General features: G+C 47.6%; 1 protein-coding gene and 1 pseudogene across 4 annotated transcripts in view; both read right to left on the bottom strand.

The window, feature by feature from the left end:
• Positions 1-8,315, bottom strand: part of TBC1D1 (TBC1 domain family member 1) — a 204,533-nt gene extending 196,218 nt beyond the window's left edge. Inside the window, exon 1 of one of the 4 annotated variants that reach the window (XM_020286321.2) lies at positions 8,224-8,315. The gene's annotated coding sequence lies outside the window, so the exon portion shown is untranslated. Of the gene's footprint in view, positions 1-6,789; positions 7,161-7,607; positions 7,760-8,223 lie in introns of those variants that run through there. The other 3 variants (XM_076001163.1, XM_076001161.1, XM_012771011.3) reach the window with 3 other exon arrangements.
• Positions 8,316-10,330: 2,015 nt separating this feature from the next.
• On the bottom strand, positions 10,331-11,586 carry LOC105874862 (large ribosomal subunit protein uL4 pseudogene; annotated as a pseudogene).
• Positions 11,587-21,322: the final 9,736 nt, after the last annotated feature.

Raw genomic sequence — 21,322 nt, 5'->3', positions numbered from 1 at the left:
AATATGGTAGCAACAAGCACAGCAGAATAACTTTCAGTTTCTTAGTAATGGCATAGATATACCTAGTGCAAAAAAAATTACACGATTCAGTCATTTAAATCACTTGATAAATAATGTCATCAAATTAGTTCTGCTATTTCATTGACAAAACTATTTGATGGCCTAAAATGTTTGCTTTTCAACCAGCTGTGGCACATTCTTAGTTTCTCTGGAAAAAGTAGCCATGATTATTTATAAGCAATTCAGATTCTGCCAACATAAGATTCATGGTAACTTAGACTAGGTGAGTATCTGCATTACTTTTCTTTTTTTTTTTTTTTTTGAGACAGAGTCTCGCTTTGTTGCCCAGGCTAGAATGAGTGCCATGGCATCAGCCTAGCTCACAGCAACCTCAAACTCCTGGGCTCAAGCGATCCTTCTGCCTCAGCCTCCCAAGTGGCTGGGACTACAGGCATGCGCCACCATGCCCGGCTAATTTTTTCTATATATATTATTTGGCCAATTAATTTCTTTCTATTTATAGTAGAGACGGGGTCTCACTCTTGCTCAGGCTGGTTTCGAACTCCTGACCTCGAGCAATCCGCCCGCCTCGGCCTCCCAGAGAGCTAGGATTACAGGCGTGAGCCACCGCGCCCGGCCTTGCATTACTTTTCAATGAAAAATTCCATAAAAGAGATGAACTATTCAAATAATACTAACAAACCATTAGATTATTTTTTAAGCCATCTCAATCTACATTATTTGCACTCAATCTCTGACCATTCTTAAACCCAAGGCAGAACCTCCTATTTCAAGAACTCTTACTCCAAAGAGCTTCTAGTCATATTCTTGTTAGTGGAGTCATCCGTGTACAAGCCCTATATCTTTATAGGGACCCTTGTAATATATAGAACTTCTACCTAGCACGGTCCCTAAACATAGTAGCTACCCAAAACACAAAGACACCCTTTCATTAGAACAGTTTCAACAACCTTGTTAATGAGCCCTGCTATGCTACACAGACCTGGAAGTGTGCACTTAGAATCATAAAATTTTAAAGCTAACAAGATCCTTTTAAGCCACTTAGAAATTCCTCCATATTTGAAGGCAACTAGAGGCAACTAGATTCTGAAAAAGTTAAATGGCTTGTCCAAATTTAGTGACAGAATTAGGACAACCCAAGTCTCTGACTCCCATCCAAGCGCTGCAAAGAACCTCAATTTCCTCACAAAAACATTGTCAACTGTGAAGTTGAAAAAGTGAGTTACTTAACTTCTCCAAAGCTCAAGTTTATTCTTACAAGAGAATGGAACAAGATCATCTCCAAGTTTGCTTCCATCTCTAAAATCTGGTGAATCTAATTTTCATAATGTATAACACCGAATGTCCCCAACATTGTGTAGGGACAGAAAGCTGCTCCCATCTTCCCTTCAAGAACAAAAATGTGGGGGAGGCACAAGAAGAAAGGACGGGATTTTCTGATCAGGAAGTGAGAGAAGCGGGGGTAGGTGTTAGGAAGCTGCCTCCTGGGAACCCCTTCTCTTCCCAGCCCCCCACTCCCCCCCCCGCACCCCTCCAACCACTGAGAGGAGGACGGGACTTCCCAGCAACTGACCGCAGGCCCTGTCCTGCAGGCCCAGGCTCACTGCGCAGCTGGCGGGTGGGAGGGGAGAGAAGGGTGCTGGTAGCCTCCAGGCCAGGTTAACCAGACAATATTAATTACTGCTGGGGACCCTGGGATGGGCAGGAAGTCCCCAAGTAGCCACTCACTTCCCTTTGTGGATCAATGGTTTAATTTTTCTGTTCTTCATCCCAGATAGAGTGGGCAGGTACTGAACAGGATTATACTGCAATCTGAAGTATGCTAATCTCATGCAGTAGGATCACTGGCTACACTCTTCGTCCACTTTCTCCACAGAACCCCGCCCTAATGGAAGCAGGGTGCTGCTTACCTGCGAATCACCCACAGGTAACAGCCATTCTGGGAGCGGTAGGCTATTTTGCCATGACACAGAGCTCCTGAAGCCAGTGTTTCTAACCTTCCCATCTTCAAGGGTGCTCCTCCAATTAGATACATAAAGTAATGATGTTGAATGATTTGCTTCTTATATAAATCAGAGTTGATTCAAGCCTGGTCCTTTAGAATGCCACTGTCACTTACATTCTCTCTATTGCACAGGATGAAGGGGTGGGGCAGGGGTGGGGGTGGATATCCTACCTAGCCTTCAGAGATTATGTATAACCCTCCTGCCTGCATGGTTACTTTGTTATTCTCCTAAAGGTAATAATAATAATGATCGTTAACATATAATAGCACTAAGGTGCCTATTAACTGACTTAACACTCACAACAACCTTGGGCAATAAAGACTATTATTATCATTGAATAAGGACTATTATAGACTATTATCATTTCCAATTAAAAGGTGAGAAAGAAGAAAGTAGCTGCAGTACAGAGAAGTGAGGACACCTGCCCAAGGTCATATTAGTTGGAAATGGCAGAATCAGGATTTGAACTCATGCCCTTTAGCTTCAGAGTTTGTGCTTGCTCTTAACCACTTTGCTATCCTCAAGCAGTTGGCAGGTCAATTGCTGGCCAATTACTTTTTCATGACCATTTTACACGCATGATCTTCTGTACTCTCACAACTCTGAGAAGTATGTTTTATCACCTCCATTTACAGAAGGGTTGCCCACTAATAAACAGTGAAGGCAGAATTTGAATCCAGATCTGTCTTATCCACAAACTTCTGTTCTTTCCACTATAACAAGATCTTTTGAAGGGAATAACCTTCAAATATCTTTCTAATGGATTAGCTGGGTTGCTCTATCTAGGTTTTGATTGGCTTCAGTAATCCAAATAATGTCAGAGTCATGCTCTAGAAGTCTACAAAGAGCAAATGAATATAATAACAGCAATAAGCATTATTAAGTGATCACTATGTACCAGGCACTGTTATAAGCACTTTACATGTATAAATTCATTAATTCTGATAACAAATCCCTAAGTGCTTATCTACTTTGGAAGTTTAGATTCACTGATTATATATAATGTGTTGTCAAATAAGTGCATTATTTTTTAAAGAGGAAAATAGCTGTTGCTTGTCTCAAAGGAAACAGGCACACTCAAAGTTATAAATGCCTCTTTGCTGGTGCTAAAACATATGTCCTATATTCCGTACAGCTTCACAAAAAGCTCAGTGTTAAGATTCTTTCAGATGGCGCAAATATAACAAATCTTTTTCTAAACATTTGAAACCTGAAAAGGGACACATTGCCCACGACCCCGTCAAATGGAAATTTTGGTTTGGAAATGCCAAAAACCTTTAAAATTGAAAACTTCATGTCTTTTGTGAAGAATCTGGCTTAAAAATATTTTTATTGGAATGTGGGGTTGGAAAGGAAGAAATGAAAAGTCGGCAAAGGAAACTGTGAGGTCACAGTCCTGGCTGAAAACCTAAATCCTCTGTCGTCACTACAGAGACACAAACCCCAACACCCTTGCTGCTGAGTGCACTCAGCCATTTTAAGGAACAGATTCTACTTCTTCAAGTTTGATGACCAAGAGAACATGGCTGAGAAACAGCTCACACACTGAGACGAATGTGCCACTAAACTTGAGAAGGGCAGCACAGCAGCCTTCGAAAGGGCAAAGCCACTGTGCCCAGGCACCACACGCATGCGTGAAGTCCCCGGACGGGCTGAGACACGTGAGGTTCCCTGTGGACTCTGAAAAGGGTGGGGCTGAAGACCCACAGAGAAATGCTGTCGAGGGGGCAGCAGGGGCTCGGGGAAGCTGTCATTTTTTTTTTTTTTTTTTTTTTTTTTTTTTTTGAGACAGAGTCTCTCTTTGTTGCCCAGGCTAGAGTGAGTGCCGTGGCGTCAGCCTAGCTCACAGCAACCTCAAACTCCTGGGCTCGAATGATCCTTCTGCCTCAGCCTCCCGGGTAGCTGGGACTACAGGCATGCGCCACCATGCCCGGCTAATTTTATATATATATATCAGTTGGCCAATTAATTTCTTTCTATTTATAGTAGAGACGGGGTCTCGCTCTTGCTCAGGCTGGTTTTGAACTCCTGACCTTGAGCAATCCGCCCACCTCGGCCTCCCAAGAGCTAGGATTACAGGCGTGAGCCACAGGGAAGCTGTCATTTTATGAGACCAAATTAAAAGCATGTTCAAAGACAGACTCCTCTCAAGCCCCTTGCCTCCTCCCTGCCACTTACTCTGCCAAGAAGCTGGGGGTCTAAGCGACAGGCAGCCCTTCTCCAGGCACCAGAATGTTTGGAGCCGTTGGTGAGTGCAGAACAGGCAGGAGCCGCGCTGCCAAGTGTGGCACACCCTGCTGTGGCTGGGAAACAGCCTAGAAGATCGGGGTCACAAAGGAGCCACCCACCAACACACAGGGGGACATGTGCTTATGCCTACAGCTTTCCTGGTCAGGGCTGCCTTCTAGGGAAGTGGTGGACAGGGAGATCACCACCTGGATAATGAGGAGAAGAGGCAAGCCCCATTTCTGCAGAGCTACCCATTTCCTCATTATACTCTCTGGCACTACGACAAACTACGTCTATGGGACAAAAGGCCAACACGAACATGACTGCCGCCCAGGCAGAAATGGCATCACAGTGAAAAGGGGAAACCCCAGAGCTCCCGGTTGGGTAGATGATGGCAGACTATGGCAGGAAGTCCCATTTGAAAAACTGTCCTTTGATGCTAATAATGTATAACTGCACCAATGAATTGTTTTCCTGTTCTACTCACTTGCAAATGGCTGCACAAATTCACATGATGGTATTTATTTTAATTATCACCTCATGATTTTATTTCCTACTTCAAACCACACTTAGTCCCTTTTACATCTTCTCGTACTCACTTAACAGTACCAGTGAGTATCACTACTCCACTTATATTAGCATCAGAAAATGTCCCCTAAACATTATATATCGTACCTTTGAGCTCACAGCTCATGGTATGACAATGGTTACTTAATAGATAAATCTGGAGAGAAAGCCCTTGTTATGGTTTTATTTTTCTATAACTTGGTAGGAAAAAAAAAGAAACGACTGTAAGATTGTGATAGCATCCAAATTCAAACAGTTGGAAAACACCTGTTTACAAAAGCAGTCAAACCATTTACACAGACTTCTCAATGCACCGTCTTCACTCTCAGACAGTTCCCCTGGAGGAGCTGGTTTTGAGGCGCACCTTTCCAGCCCAGAGAAACCGTCTCGGCTCTACAGAAAGGTGAAAGTCCTCCTGTTTCAGAGATCCCTAACCCAAGGGAGTGACAGAACATGGAAAGTCAGCAACCTGGAGGTGGGAAGTCATCCTGCAAGGTGGGTTGCTGCCTCTGGGAACAGCACTCCTTCCATTCTCCCACCTCCGTCCCTCCCACCTGCCCAGGGCTCCCAAAACACAACAAAACCCAGAGGTGGCCATTCTCCAACTCTTGCAATCCCATCTCCATCTGGGAAGAAAAGGAATTTCTGCTCTCCTAAACAAGGGCTTTTTTTTTTTTTTTTTTTTTAAATCAGGGCTTCTGCATTCAACCCAGGTAAGTTTAGACGTTTGAACTTGTACAGGTAGCTGAGTCTCCTGAGTGTGACCTATTTAAACCAGGTCATTTTAAAAATGCTCTTTCAGGCGGGGTGTGGTGGCTCGCTCCTGTAATCCTAGCACTCTGGGAGGTGGAGGTCGGTGGATCTTTTGAGCTCAGAAGTTCGAAACCAGCCTGAGCAAGAGCAAGACCCTGTCTCTACTTAAAAAATAGAAAGGAATTCATTGGACAGCCTAAAATATACAGAAAAATTAGCGGGGCATGGTGGTGCATGCCTGTAGTCCCAGCTACTCAGGAGGCTGAGGCAGGAGGATCGCTTGAGCCCAGGAGTTTGAGGTTGCTGTGAGCGAGGCTGACGCCACGGCACTCTAGCCCGGGGAACAGAGTGAGACTCTGTCTCAAAAATAAAAAATAAAATAAAATGCTCTTTCAAAGCACTCTAGCCTGGGCAACAAAGTGAGACTCTGTCTCAAAAAAAGAATAAGTAAATAAAAATAAAATGCTCTTTCAAAGTCTGATTATATTAATAAATAAAATCATCCTATCATCTAAAAGGAAGAATACGAGATCTATGAAGTGAAGATCTATCCACTAATATGGGGCACTCTGAACATTAAACTGGTGAAAGGAACAATCATCAGTTTCAATTTCTTTTCTTTTTTGAGTATCTTCCAGGGAATATGCTATTTTAAATAAAATAAGAACAGGAAAAGCCACATCCAGGCGGATTAAAACAAAATTACACCTCTTTTTTTTTTAAAAAAACATCAGTGTGCGGCGAAGTTTGAGGGGTCTCATGACCACAGGGCGATCAGGAAGCTGCTAGAAACAATCGAGCGGAGTTTCAAAATGACTGGTACAGGACGTGCCCACAGAAGGAAATGCCGCGCGCGGGTGCAGCTGCCAAGCCACTCCTGCAGAGCAGCCTGAACTCTGCGGGCGGCATGGGCTCACGCGGGCCACCCTGCCCACGCGGCCGCCTCGCCTCGCGGCCGGGCCGGCGCGGACACGCCTGGCGGGCGGGCGGGAGATGCGAGGGCGCGCGGGCGGAGCGGGCCGAGGCCGGCGGCTTTCGGGCGGCGGTGACGGTCACGGTTCCGCTTTCGTGCAAGTGGGGCCCCGCGCGGGGACGAACTTCGCGCCGGCGGCCCGGCGCAGCGAGCGCGCGGGGAGGCTCCGGGCGCGTCCCCCGCGGGCGGCCGGGATGCCCGGGAGGAGCGGGCGGCGCGGGGAAGCCCCGGAGTCCCTACCTGTGCGCGGCGCTCAGAGCCGGGGCCGGGCGGGCGCGCAGGTGCTCCGGGACACGCTGGGCACGGCCCGCACAGGGGCGTCCGTCGCGCGCGGCGGGCTGCCCCTCCGCGCCCCTGGGCTGCGCGCCCGCGTCTTCTCCGCCCGGCTGCGGACGCGCCGGCGGCAACAGGCTCCGAGCGCGGCCCGCGGCGGCGCGGGGGGCGGGGGCCGTGTCTGCGCGCGGCGCGCGTTTCCCCTGCCCCGCCGGCGAGCGCGGGGGAGGCGCGGGCAGGCGGGAGTCGGGATCTCCTGCTCGGGGCCACCCTCCTCCCCGGCGCGCGTGGGGCGCTGCCCCGGCCGCGCGGCCCACACCGGCGGGTCACAGCGAGCCTCAGCTGCGGCGGTGCGAGTCAGCCGCGGCCCCCGCCTCCCCGCCCCCCCCCCGCCTCCCCGGGCCTCCCCGCCCCCCCCCCGCCTCCCCGGGCCTCCCCGCCCCCCCCCGCCTCCCCGGGCCTCCCCGCCCCCCCCCCGCCTCCCCGGGCCTCCCCGCCCCCCCCAGCCGGCGCTCCGTGCTCCGCCGCGCCGCCCGCCGGAGCGAACCTGGAGGGCCCGCGCGCCGCCGCCCCATCCCGGCCCGGGCACTGCCAGGCGCCGGCGCGCAGGGCTCGCGCGGGCTGGGCGCCCGCACGCCGGTCTTCCGCGGCCCGCTTATAGCCGGCGGCGCCGCCCGCGGGAGCCTCGCCGCCTCTGCGCCTGCTTGCTCCCTCCGAAAGGGTCGCGGTGAGAACCGCGCGGCGCGCGGGGAGGCGACCAGGCCACCTGGCTCCCCCCGCCTCACCCCTTCTTCCTGTCCTAGGGCCGCATGGTGGCAGGGAGTGGACGCAGGCACAGCGGGCAGGAGTAGATGAGGACTGGGCACACGGGGAAGGCCGACGCGCCTCGCGGGCGGCGCGCCGGTAAGCCCACTTCTGACCAGTTGCGCGAGTGACGCAGAGCCTTTCCCTCCGCGCGAGCGCGCGCACACCGGCGCGCACACGGACACACACCTCTGTGCCGCCGAGTCGAGAGAGAAAGCCAGCTCCCTAGGATTGGGGCCGCCGGGCCAGAAGCAGGCAGAGCTCCCAGAGCCCCGGCCCGCCGGGCAAACGGGCGACCTCACCCGGGAGGCGAGGGCTGTGAGCCAAGGAAGGGACAGACACCATCTCCAGGGCAGGTCAGCGGGACGGAGGGCGAGACGGGGCGGGTGCCCAGCAGGCAGCTGGCAGACACCAAGGTACCATCTTCCCGGATGTTTTGCTTAATGTAGCTAGAAGTTGACTTTAGGGAGGTGGCGAGAGTTTGAGCTGTAGGGTTGGACCTGAACCCAAATCCCAGTTCCGCCACAGCTGCGGTTAGGCTAGCTGCTGGCTGGACCTCCGTTCTCTTGCCTGAAATGGGACCAAGGCGCACCTTACCGGACCGTGGCGAGGACAAAGCCGGACAGCGTCTGTAAAGGTGCTAGCACCGCGACACACACACACACACACACACACACACACGGCCTCAACCACAGGTGGCAACTGCTGTCACTGTGGCTGAGGAAGCGGCTCAGGGCCAAGGTGCCTCCCACGCCCAGGAGTGGTGCCTTCCTTGACGCCCCCACCAGGCGTTTGGAGGCTTTTTGATTAGGGCTATCTTTTTTTTTTTTTTCTTTTTCTTTTTCTTTTTTTTTTTTTTTTTTTTTTGAGACAGAGTCTCACTTTGTTGCCCAGGCTAGAGTGAGTGCTGTGGCGTCAGCCTAGCTCACAGCAACCTCACACTCCTGGGCGCAAGCCATCCTCCTGCCTCAGCCTCCCAAGTAGCTGGGACTACAGGCATGTGACCATGCCTGGCTAATATTTTCTATATATATTAGTTGGCCAATTAATTTATTTCTATTTATAGTAGAGACGGGTCTCGCTCTTGCTCAGGTTGGTTTCGAACTCCTGACCTTGAGCAATCCGCCCGCCTCGGCCTCCCAGAGTGCTAGGATTACAGGCGTGAGCCACCGCGCCCGCCGGATTAGGGCTATATTAAGGGATTCCCTGAGCACTTTGGATGCTCACATCTGGGGGAAGTATTTTAGGTGGACGAAAAAGTTTCATCCAGAGCTTGACTTAAAATTCTCACGATAGTGGAGCTATTATTTATGGAGAGATTAGTCTGTTGGGGATATTGTCTCTAATCCTTCCCCAAACTCTGTAGGGCTAAGATTATTAAATCCATTCAAGTAGTGAGAAAACGAATAATAGGTCAGTGTCTGTTGGGAGCTGCAGGGCCAGTAGGTGCAGGGATCTTCAAGAGCCCTAGCCCTTCATAACACACTTTCTTCCTGGCCACTGTGTAGCTTCTTGTAGGGCTTAGCTCATTCTTTGTCACAGCAGAGTGATTTGTATACTTAGCCTCTAATCGTTTTTAAAAAGAGGTGAGGAATAAATACCCTAATGAGTAGAATGTTTATTGGGTTATGGAAATTGTTCTTCTTTAAATTATAGGACCAGATAAACCAGTTAAACCATATTGTCAGATCATACCCTAATTATTTCATGTTTTTACCTTCAACTCTATTATATAGTTCTCTTTCCCTCTCTGCAGTAGCCTGCTAAACGCACTTGCCTCCAAGTGCTAGGATGTTGAGACAGGTCCATCATCATTCATTTTGTTGACACCCTAAACTGCTTTTCATACATAACCCAACATATCACCAACAACCTAGCCTGCCAGCCCCTGCTCCTGGGAAAAGGGGTTAGGCCAGGGCAACAGAGACGATTTTCTGGACTTTGCCTTCCAGCATCCTGGCCTGAGCCCTTCCCACCCTGCCGCTGCATTCCCTTTTCTTATTCCACACGCAGCGTCTCTGCTCTCCCTCTACCCACACCCTATTCCAGACTGCGGGCTTGGTACAGGCAGGCAGCCAGGTGGGGTGCCTAACCGGATCACAGAGGTAGGACACAGATGGGTGGGGGGCCGAGGCAGAACTATGCCCCATGTCTCTCATGGTGTTGAAATCTAGCAAGTTCCAGCTCCGAGACTTACACCTTAGTGCAAATGACCATTTGCCTCGACCCTAGCCTGGGTTAGGAAAGGGCCATGGCCTTGTGAGAAGCAGCAATTTCTGTATCACTTCTGTGATTCCCAGGGACAGGCAGCCCCCAGGAATGATAATAAGGGATTTTACAGTCCTTTTAGTTTCCTGGAAACAGAACTGTCTCTATCACATATAATAAGGATTTTTGAAACTGTCTCTTGCTGTACAGCATTATCTTAGAAATCGGAGGACAGCCTGACATTAGCCTATTGGCACTTCAGTTTCTGGCAGCTCAGAAAGAAATAATAAAGGGGACTTTGGAGCTGATGGTGATATGGGATGTCAGGATGAAGACTGTGACACAGGGAGGGGAGATCCACTTTGTCCCAGGTAAGAGCTAACCATTCACTCAGCTCTTTTTTTTTTTTTTTTTTTCACTGTCTCTTTGATCAGGTCTTTGTTCAAAATAAGCTGTCCAAAATGATTTTACCTTTATGGAATAAACAAATTTAAGAGTTTATGCAGTAGGCTTCTTTTCTTCTGTGGTAGGTTTCCTTTCTGCTGGCTTCTTTTCAGCTGCTGGTTTCTCGGTAGAGGCAGCCTTTTTTCCCACCAAAGGCTTTTTCTGCTTCTTAACACCAACAAGCGTTTTTCCTTTCTTCACTACTACAGGCTTTTTGCCTCCATCCCCCTTCTCATCAGATTTGGCCCGTACTGCTGCAGCTGCCTCATCCCCGAAGTTTGTGATTCCTGGCCTGGTGAAGAACGGCATTCCGGCGCGTGGTCTTTGCATATGGGTTTAGCTTCAATGTGGTTCTCAGGTTTTTCAGTGGATTCTTCTTCAGGACTCTGCAATGAATCTTCTTGCGTGGTGCTCGAAGAGCTCTCTGGATCTCTGGGCTTTTCAAGATTCTGCTAAGGTCCGTGTTGATCATCTTGTGCGTGGGAAGGTTGTAGTTGCTCTTGAGGGAAGCAGCTTTACGCCAAGTGCCATATAATTCATCCAACTTCCGGAAGGCACTTTCAGTCCAGATGCAGAAACGTCCCACATGTCCACCAGGAGCAAGTTTCAAAATGTTCAGCTTGCTTACGTTAAGCAGAGTGATTCCAGGGATGTTCCTGAAAGCCTAGATGATACCATTGTCCTCGTTGTAAATGATGCAGGGTCCCCTGCGCTGGACACGACGACGGCTTCTCATTTTGCCCTTGCCAGCCCTCATTCGCTGAGAGGCATAGACCTTTTTGATGTCATTCCAGGCCTTAAGTTTCTTAAGAAGCATAACAGCCTCTTTGGTCTTCTTGTAGCCTTCAACTTTATCTTCGACCACCAAAGGAAGTTCAGGAACTTCCTCAATACGATGACCTTTAGACATGACCAGCGCTGGTCAGGCTGGAGCAGCCCGGGCAGAGCAGGTGGCACACCGCTTTTGGGTGGTGTTCACTCTACGGTGCCAGCAACGCCAAGTCTTGGTTGGTGCAAACATGCGGCCCCACGACACATGTTTCCAAAAGCACCCTGGCCAGAACGGCGAGTCCCACCACCTCGAACTCTGGGAATTCTAGCCACAGCCCTGCCAGTACTTCAAGACTCTGATGACCTGCTAATTCACTGACAGCATAGTGCTGTCTGTTGTTTTTATGCAAGTTGGTGTGAACGAAGTTCAAACATCTGGTCGATGGGAGTCTTGAAGACTGCAGGCAAAGTGACATTTTTGCCAGAGGACTCCCCCTTTTCGGAGCACGCCGGTATCAGTGGGCGAGCACGAGCCATGGCGGGGAGACTCCGCTCAGCTCGTAACTGCAAGTGCCGTTGCTCCAGGAGGGAAGTAGCTCCTTCCCTTGATGCGTGAACACGGGACTCCCAGCAGAGCTGGCGAACCACCACGACCGAGGCGCGGGCCAGCGGGCTTGGTCACCACAACAAAAAGCTCTCTCAGGCCCCAGAAGGGCTTTCTGTTGGTCTGTCTTTAAGTCACCACCAACAAAACCATGTCGGGAACAGGGCCGAGCACTCCTGTGGTTCCGCTTCGGGCCCCTGATCTCCTGTGTGTGTGACCTGGGACACCTCCCCACAAGGGGCATTTGGTGGCATCGGTCACTGACCTGTTTGCTCAGTAAGTGGAAGCCTGTGGAGGCAGGCCACCATGGCCGCCACGCTGCCCTGTCTGGACAGCCGCTGCGCCTCAGCTGCTCCTAGAACCCTGCCACAGGCCATTCTTCTAGGGCTTCCCCTGGAGATTCTTTCCTAATTTGGTTATCTGCAGCATAACTCATTATTCATTGCCAAAGGCCAGGAATATTAATATCAGCTTTAAGATGGCTATGGAGCTCTAAAACATTGTGGACTATTGACGCCATTAAATCAAGTATAAAGCCCAGAAGCTGAAAAAAAATAGTAAGCATTTTACTTTTAAAATGTTAGGAGAACCATATATAAGTCTAGAATTAAAAGTCTTTGGTCAGCTAGGATTACAGGCTAGGATCACGCCTGTAATCCTAGCACTCTGGGAGGCCAAGGCAGGTGGATGGCTCAAGGTCAGAAGTTTGAAACCAGCCTGAGTGAGACTCCGTCTCTACTAAAAATAGAAATAAATTAATTGACCAATTAAAAATACATATACAAAATATTAGCTGGGCATGGTGGCACATGCCTGTAGTCCCAGCTACTCGGGAGGCTGAGGCAGGAGGATCGCTTGAGCCCAGGAGTTTGAGGTTGCTGTGAGCTAGGCTGATGCCACAGCACTCACTCTAGCCTGGGCAACAAAGTGAGACTCTGTCTCAAAAAAAAAAGTCTTTGGTCAATGTAGAGAGGAAACCTTTAATAAAATTACTCATTATTATTAAACCTGTCAACCAGGTATTTAAATGTTCATACAGGAATCTAAACTATAATTATCGCTATGATACATTTATACTTAATTTCAAAATCTACATAATAGGAGTTCTTAACTAGTGGGCATATTTTCGCAAACCAGCATCAATAAAGGTGAAAATTAAGATTGCACTGGCTAGAGCCCTAGGAAAGTGAGGCCGTTCACTGGGCACACTGTTCCCATTGATTGGTGGTGACTCTCTGGAGCCGCCGTGGACAGGGCCAGGAGAGAGGCAAGGCCTGGGCAGCGGGAGGGGCTGCAAGATGGAGAAGCAGCATCTGCCTCCGGCATGGGGGGCAGCGTGGGAGCGCCAGCGGTCGCCGCCCACCCCGCCGATCCAAAGCATAGGTGTTCGCATCTAAAGAGTATGTTAAGTCACGCCCAAGTATCTTAATCAACTATAAGAAATATTCTTCATGACAAGAAAATGGATTGAAGTCAAAGTCCGAGACTAGATCACATCGACTTGTCCACAGCACTCGGTCCTTGACGTTGCTTTCTGAAAGGCATAGAATAAAATATAGGATGTAAAATAAATAAATACACCAGTGTAGATTTTTGAATTTCAGCAATTTAAACAAACAAAAATTTTACTGTGTGATGAACTCATGCTTACAATGGATGAGACAACATAAATCCACACAGTGTGAGAACAGGCGGACTGTACATGCTCCAGCTCGAGCAGGCTTCTGTGAAGCCTCGAATCTCCTTTTATGGACAAAGCAGATACAACTCTGGGCACTGGATCCACTTCCTTTCCCAGCAGCCTCTCCTATTTGTCATTGCTCTGTGCAAGCCACTGCTCTGCGCTGCTCTCTGATGATATCCAGCCTTTACCTGGGGTCCCACTTCCCGCCTGAGCTAATTCCATGGGCCTGGGCGTCAGGCACAAAGCTGAGCGAGTACTTAGCACTTCTGTTATGACATGGAAATTGGTCTAAGGTCAATGAGAATTTCTTTGTAAATTGTAGCACTAGTTATGGATCGCAGTGATTTTACCCAGACTGGGTAAGCTGCCTAAGCTTCCACTTCTCAGGACCCCAATGCCACCGTGCCACTGCTGGCACCTCGTGCGTAATCTCCCCTAGAATGTACTAGCCAGCTAGCTGGTCTGCCTGCCTTGGCCCTCACCGCCCGGCCACATGAATCTGGTAAAGCCTCATTTGGCCCATGTCCCTGCTCTGCTTAGAACCTCCCATGGCTTCTCAGATTTCCCAGACGTTGACTTTTACAGTCAAAGTTCTTAGAATGGCTTATAAGGTTCCACAGGACCTTCCCCCTTTCCCCCATGCCACTAACTCTACACCTTCATCATCACCTGCTACCAGCCTTGACTCCCTCTGCCCCAGCCACACGGGCCTTGCTATTATGCAAAGCTGCCACGCACACTCGTGCCCCAGGGCCTTTGCACTCACCATTCCCTCTTTCTAGTACAGGCTTCCCTCAGATATCCACGTTACCCCTACTTAGTTCACTTTCTTCAAGGCTTTCTCTAAATGTCACCTTCTCCATGAGGCCTTGCTGACCGTCTTTTTGAAAATGTAAACCACCCCTACACCTACACACACACACCCCCCACTTACCCCGTTCCTGCTTCGTATTTCTCCATAGCTCTTCCTCTCTAATGTCCTACACTGGCTACTTGTGTATCTTGCTTGTCATCTGTCCCCACCCCACCTTCCTTGGGAGCAGAGAATTTTGTCTGTTTTGTTTACTGCTGTGTCTTCAATGCATAGAATAGAGCCCAGCACATAGCAGGCGTTCAGTAAACAAGTGCTGCAGCCGGGCGCGGTGGCTCACGCCTGTAATCCTAGCACTCTGGGAGGCCGAGGCGGGCGGATTGCTCGAGGTCAGGAGTTCGAAAATTAAAAATTCAATTCCTCAGTGGCACTAGCCACCACATTCCAAGTGTCTAGTAGCCACATGTGGCGAATCGGTGCCATGGCAGACAGCACCAGTCTAGGTCATTTTGACTACAAAGACAAACAACAGCTTTGCTCATAGAAAACTTTTTCCAGGGCAGGCACAGTGACCCATTCCTGTAATCCCAGGACTTTGAAACAGCAAGGTGGGAGAATCTCTTGAGCCCGGGAGTTTGAGACCAGCCTGGGCAATATAGCAAAACCCTGTCTCTACAAAATAATAATTTAAAAAATTAGCTGGGCATGGTGGCCACCTGTAGTCCTAGCTACTTGAAAGGCTGAGGTGGGAGGATTACCTGAGTCCAGGAGTTGGAGGTTGCAGTGAGCTATGATCACACCACTGCACTCCAGCCTGGGCGACAGAGTGAGACCTCATCTCTAAAAAAAATTTTTTTTTAAATGAAAAAAAGAAAAGTTTTTCCAGGCTTCTGAATCAAATTTGCAATATGTGGGAATAAAAGCAGAGGAATTGCCAGACTAGTAGCAGATTAAATGTAGCAAATGAAAGGAATGGGGAAGGAATTGCTATAGTTAGACTCTCCTTAGGCAAGAAGTGATTGCTGATAGCAAAGAAGGAAATACTAAAGCAAAACAAAACTATGTCACATGTACATATAACTTAGAAAGTTCACCATTCCAGGAGTTTATCAGAAGGGAAATAGCATTCCACACCCAAATGTGCCTTGAATCTTTCCTTCTGAATGATAGCTCCAGTCTAATAGTGAAAGTCATGATTATGGCTCTCAAACATCAAGATGTTCAATAAAAATACATTTAAGAAGTCATGGGACTATGTAATATATTAAATATTTTGCTATGGATTCCCATTCAAAACCTTTTTGTCCGCCTGTAATCCTAGCTCTCTGGGAGGCCGACGCGGGCGGATTGCTCGAGGTCAGGAATTCAAAACCAACCTGAGCAAGAGGGAGACCCCATCTCTACTATAAATAGAAATAAATGAGCCGGGCATGGTGGCACATGGCTGTAGTCCCAGCTACCCGGGAGGCTGAGGCAGGAGGATTGCTTGAGCCCAGGAGTTTGAGGTTGCTGTGAGCTAGGCTGACGCCACAGCACTCACTCTAGCCTGGGCAACAAAGTGAGACTCTGTCTCAAAAAAAAAAAAATGTGCCCAGTGAGTGAATGAATGAATGAAAACAATTTGTCATATATGACATCTGTGAGTTCATTGAATGTGTTTATATAGCACTTCCCTTAGACACTTTCTAGGTTTCCATCTGTTTACCTCTTGTGTCCTCATGTTTCTCAGCTGTCCTAAGAGGTATATCAGTCCTGCCCTCCAGGTGAGCTGAATGGGAAAGCATGTGACTCCTTGTTTAACCATAATCATAGGATCTGATTTCCAGATATACTACAAAAGAACTGCAAAGTCATGGAGCAACTGAGAGTGTTCTCACATTAGCACTCAATATTTGTCACAAGTTTGATTGAGAAAAAATATGATTTTAGAGACCTGCATGAAAGACATACGGTCCAGTTAGTCCTCTAGAATTCGAACTCCATAAAACCAATTCCTTATCGGGTCATCCCAAGTGAAGAGCAGTTTGTCTGAACTGTATCCAGAAAAATTTCTTTTATTGAATTGCACTCTGACATATTCCATTGGTCTATATTGGGAGAATATGTTTTATCAAAATGCTTTATTCATTCTAAGGCTATTATTAAGGATGTTGTGTAACGACTTATACAATAATTCATTATGTATTTCAAAATGGCTAGAAGATTTGTAATGTTCCAAACACAAAGAAAAGATAATGTTGGAGGTGAAGGATATCCCAGTTGCCCTGATTTGATCATTATGTGTCGTATACAGGTATCAAAATATCACATGTCCCCCCAAAATATGTACAGCTGTTATATATCAATTTAAAAATATCTTATACAGTCAGTGTCCCTTTAAGGAGAATTCAGGAACAAGTTTCTCTTAGGGCTCTACCAGGAAAAACTTTTCTTTCCATGAGCAATTGGTGGCATCTCCATTCTTGCATTGACCAATGGGCTCAAGGCTCAAATTTGGGGTTCATGGCTTAGTAAGTGTCCAGGTCATTTTGTACACTAAGTCAATGAATCACAAACACTCTTTCTAAACCCTTGCCAGCTTGTGCCAGTTTTCATCCTCCAAGACAAATATAAATAGCAATGTATAATTCCATAAAACTAAACTGTACTACTCCGCATTCTCAGATCATGTTCTTCCTGCTTCATAGGTATTAACAAAGCATTTCTTTTATGAAATTACAGTGAGAGTCAATGGTAGGATCCTTTTATTGCTTGTTTTATTTTTGTTTTTTAATGGTTTTTTTTTCTTGGCAAAAGATAGCATGATAGCATGCCTTTGTCAATTCCTAGTGTTTGGAAAACACTGGTTTACTGGTTCAGAAAATCCAAAGTCTAGAAGCACTTCATTCTGCCTCATCTTGTCCTCTAGTCCTATTAATCTTTTTTGTTGTTGCCTTGAATACATTTAAGCCATCTTCAATCATTTCTGGGATGTAGCAGAAATGACTAAGTGGACAAATGGATGAACAGACTAATACTGGCAAAGCACATATCAACTTGCTCACACGGCCTGCACCTCCACGCTGCGCCACGTGCTCATTCATCACCACCTTGGCGGCGCCTGCACAGCGTATAGTGCTGTGTAATGCACGGATCTCATGTTATTTACCCCCGCAGCCCTCAGAGGTGTTATTTCCCTCTTCCCTTATCGTACAGGTTTAGGGGGTTTAAGTGAGTTGTCCTAAGGAAGAAAACTTGTGGGGGAGAAACTGGAATTTTAACCTAGACGTTCTGCTTGCAAGCCTGATTCTTTTCCTCTGTACCATATTACTGCCTTTTAAAAGTACTGTTTTGAGGGTGATATTGTGCAGAGTTGTTTTATTTTGTTTTTTAAAGAAGAAATAAGGAGAGTCTGGTTATTTCCTTGGCTTTCAGAATAACATTCCTTGTTGCAAGGTATTCCTGGTTGGGCTGCACTTCAGGTGGGCCTCTCTGATCTTTTAGTTTGGGGGAGCATCCATCCATGGAACCCAGGTTTCCTTGGTCAGCACATCTGGAAGAAGTGTGCTGCAGGGTAGTCTCCTGATCACTTTCTCTATCGCATAATATCTCATACTGTGCACCAGCACTTTAGTGGGAGCTGGCTTCATTGCTTAGCAATTTCCTTTAACATTAAAGCTGAGCTAAAGACATTCAGCCCTCTTCTCATTTTCCTGTTGCTAAATATAAAATGTAGAATGAAGTTCTGCTTTATTCAAAGGAATTATGGGTCCATTAATAGGAAGCATAGAGAAAAAATTAAGGTAGAATTTATCAAGATTCCCCAGCTGGCAGGTAGGTGCGGCAAGGGGCCAGGAGAGTCTTTCAATCAGACGAGAGTCGTGGATGAGCTATCTTTTCCGTGGCCCTGAGCGGAGCACGGAAGTGCCGCAGGGAAACACGAGACACCTTCCTGTCTTCCGCACCTTTACACTCTTCTAATTCAAGGTCGGCAAACTTTCACTAAAAGCCCGTTTAGCAAATCTTTTAGGCTTTGCAGGACATTCAGTTTCTGTCCCAATGTTTGACTCTGCTATAGTGCAAAAGCAGCCACAACCGATATGTGAGCAAGTAAGTCGGGCTGTGTCCCGGCGAGTATAGACACTGAAATTCGAATTTCGTAAGTTTTCACCTGTCATGAAATCCTATTTTTTTAAAAAAATTTTTCCAACCATTTAAATATGCAAAAAGCATAGTTCACGGGTCATACAAACCAAGCAACTTGATTTGACCCACAGGTCATAATTTGCCAATTTGACTTCAAGCATTCTGCAGTTGTGCTGCCTGGCCTAGAACAAGGGTTCCTAACCATTTTTATGCTACAGACCCCTTTGCCAATGTGATGAAGCCTGTGAACCCTTTCTCAGAATCATATTTATATATGCCTAAAAGAAAATACGTAGAATTATAGAAGTAACCAATCATAAGGAAACACAGATATCAATATGTATTTTCAAAAGCATGATATTATTAAATATAGGTGTAAGGCTGGTGGCAGGGGCCCCCTCCCCTCCCTAGATGGAAAAAGAAAACGCTTAGTGACCTGACCTGCCAAGAACAAACTGCCAGGCCCCACTGAGAGGAACCACACCCAGATCTCCACCTGGATTCGCTCCTGGATTCCACAATACCTCCAGCCCCTCCTATTTCTCAACGACCTTCCAAGGTCACAATAGAGAATCCCAGCTCTTCCCGCCACAAGTCCCTAGCCCCGCCCAAAGGGTATAAAAGGCCTCAGCCCCTTCAAACTGCAGCGACTTCCGGGGCCCCCGCTCTTGGGGCCCCAGAACCTCGTCCACGAGTGTATAATAAAGCCACGTGATTTGGCCCCCCTACTCTTTTTCTGTGTCTCTTTTCTTTTCGCCACCGCCGAAAAACCTTACAATAGGTATCATTATAAACATGTTAAATAACAAGATCTGGCCACAGATATAATAACTACCATGATTTTGAGGTAGTGATAAGGATATATGATATTCTGAGATACCTGTGATGACTGAAATGTGACATGAAAATCTATGATTTCCATTGAGGACAATATCATGGGGAGTAATAATACTATTATGATTTTTTGCCTAAATTCATAGTGGAAGGAAAATTTAAATTCTGATTAGAACCTCTAAAAGTAACTGTAAAAATGTATTTTTATTTTCCATCCAAGTTCACTGACCCTCTAGATCAGGCATCCTCAAACTATGGCCTGCGGGCCACATGCCGCCTGCCCAGGACATTTATCCGGCCCGCCGGGTGTTTTTGCCGCAGCTGCCCGTCCTGCTTAGCAGCAGACTCGTCCCGGGCCCACAGTGCGCACTCTTCAACAGTCTGAGGGACAGTGAACTGGTCCCCTGTTTAAAAAGTTTGAGGACCCCTGCTCTAGATTCTATGCACAGATTCACTGGAGAACCTTTGATCTTGATCACAGATTCACTGGAGAATCCCTGAGAAATCAGTGAATGTGCCAAATTCTCCCTTAATGTCCTGCAACCACAATCGCTAAAGCTCTTTTAGGTTTGAACACTCTGTGGGAGGAAGAGCGTGTCCCCGTCCCGCTGGCTGGCATTGGATGGTTGGGGACCACTGCCTGGCTCCATGAACTTGGCAAGTTACCGAACTGACTCTGGTGTGGCTGAAATGGGAATAAAAATAATAGTACTTACTGTATGCTGCTGGTAGGGTTGATGAGATAGTCAATGTAAAGTACTTGGGACAGAAGGTGACAGGCAGTAAAGCCTGTCTTGTCATTATTATTATTCAGTGGTGCAGTTTCTCTCTTGTTCTTTCTTTTCTAGATGTTATCAACTTTCACATAGCCTCATTTCCTCCTCTCTCTGCAGGGAGAATGGGAGGCTAACCCAAGAAGGCGTTTGCTTTCAGGTGAAAATTCAGATAACTCCAATCTTTTTGGAAATTAAGACTTCAGGAATGGAGCAGCGGAGCTGCCTCAGAGACAGTGTGATGATTATTGTGGGAATGAGTTTGAAACAATCTTCCCCCTTTAAATGGTCAAGGCTTCGCCAGAAAGGGCAGGATAAGTTTATCTAACGTCAGTAACGTTTTTTAAGTTAAAATTTAACCACTTAAGAAGTCTTTCAAAACCTTTCCAGCCCAGTCCTCGCCCTCAAAAGGGCCGTGGCGGAGCCCAGGCGCCCGGCCGGCAGCGCAGGCCGGCAGGGAGGGCAGCAAGCCTTCCACAGTGCACAGCTACACCCCACGGAAGGGCGGGGATGCCCTGGTGATTAAAACTGTGGGAACCAAGAGCAGAAGCGAAAGGCAGCGGCTGCAGCGCCCGTGGCCCTGGGGGAGGTGCGGGCCGGCGGGCCTCCCTGGCGAGGGGCTGGCTCGCAGGGGCCCGGCTGCTGGGAGGGGATTGGAACCCACTCCATGATTTTCTTTTTAGACTGAAATTACTGTTGAGCCTCTATCAAGTCTCCTGTTCTTACGCATGGTGCCTTATTCTGTTCTGTGGAGCCCTCACAACATGAAAGGACTGCCTACTCTAGAAAAGGAGTCCAGAAAGCACTTGCTCCCTGCCCAGGATCAGAGAAGCTGCTGCTTTACCTGGGACTCTGGGGGGATGGACACAGCAGAACCGGGGAGCGTTCAGACAGAAATGGAAACGCCAAGCCCGGGCCACGCCGGTGCACAGTGTGGTTTTATGCTCACAGATTGATGCCAGGATCCAAAGCTAATAAAAGTAACATAAAACTCATCAACTTCTAACTTTGGCAGAAGGTACTTTGTTTGAACTAACTTAGTTAGAGAAGTTATAAATATCTTCTCTCAGGTTGTCATTTGTGTTTTAACTGTTCATAATGTCTTTCGTTTTACACGTCTCTATTTCTAACGTGGCTGTATCTTTCACTTTATGGTTTGGGCTTTTTGTGTCTTAAGAAATCCTCTACTTGGTATCATAAAGATAACCTCTACTACTTCTTCTATTAATAAAACATTGAAAGTTTTGTTTACATTTAGATCTTGAATTTAACTCAAATTTACTTTTTTATATAGTTATAGTTTGAGGCAGGGATCTAATTTTAGCTTTTCCATTTGGATAGATAATTGCCCCAGAATATTTTACTCAATAGTTCTTTCCCTGCAGACCTACGATGCCATGTTTGCCTTTTACCACTTTCTTCTATACACACATACTTATTTG

This window comes from Microcebus murinus, chromosome 3, assembly GCF_040939455.1.
Source record: "Microcebus murinus isolate Inina chromosome 3, M.murinus_Inina_mat1.0, whole genome shotgun sequence".
Taxonomy (NCBI): Eukaryota; Metazoa; Chordata; class Mammalia; order Primates; family Cheirogaleidae; genus Microcebus; species Microcebus murinus.
Note: the sequence above shows the minus strand (reverse complement) of the source record. Positions and strands in the feature narration are given on the sequence as shown.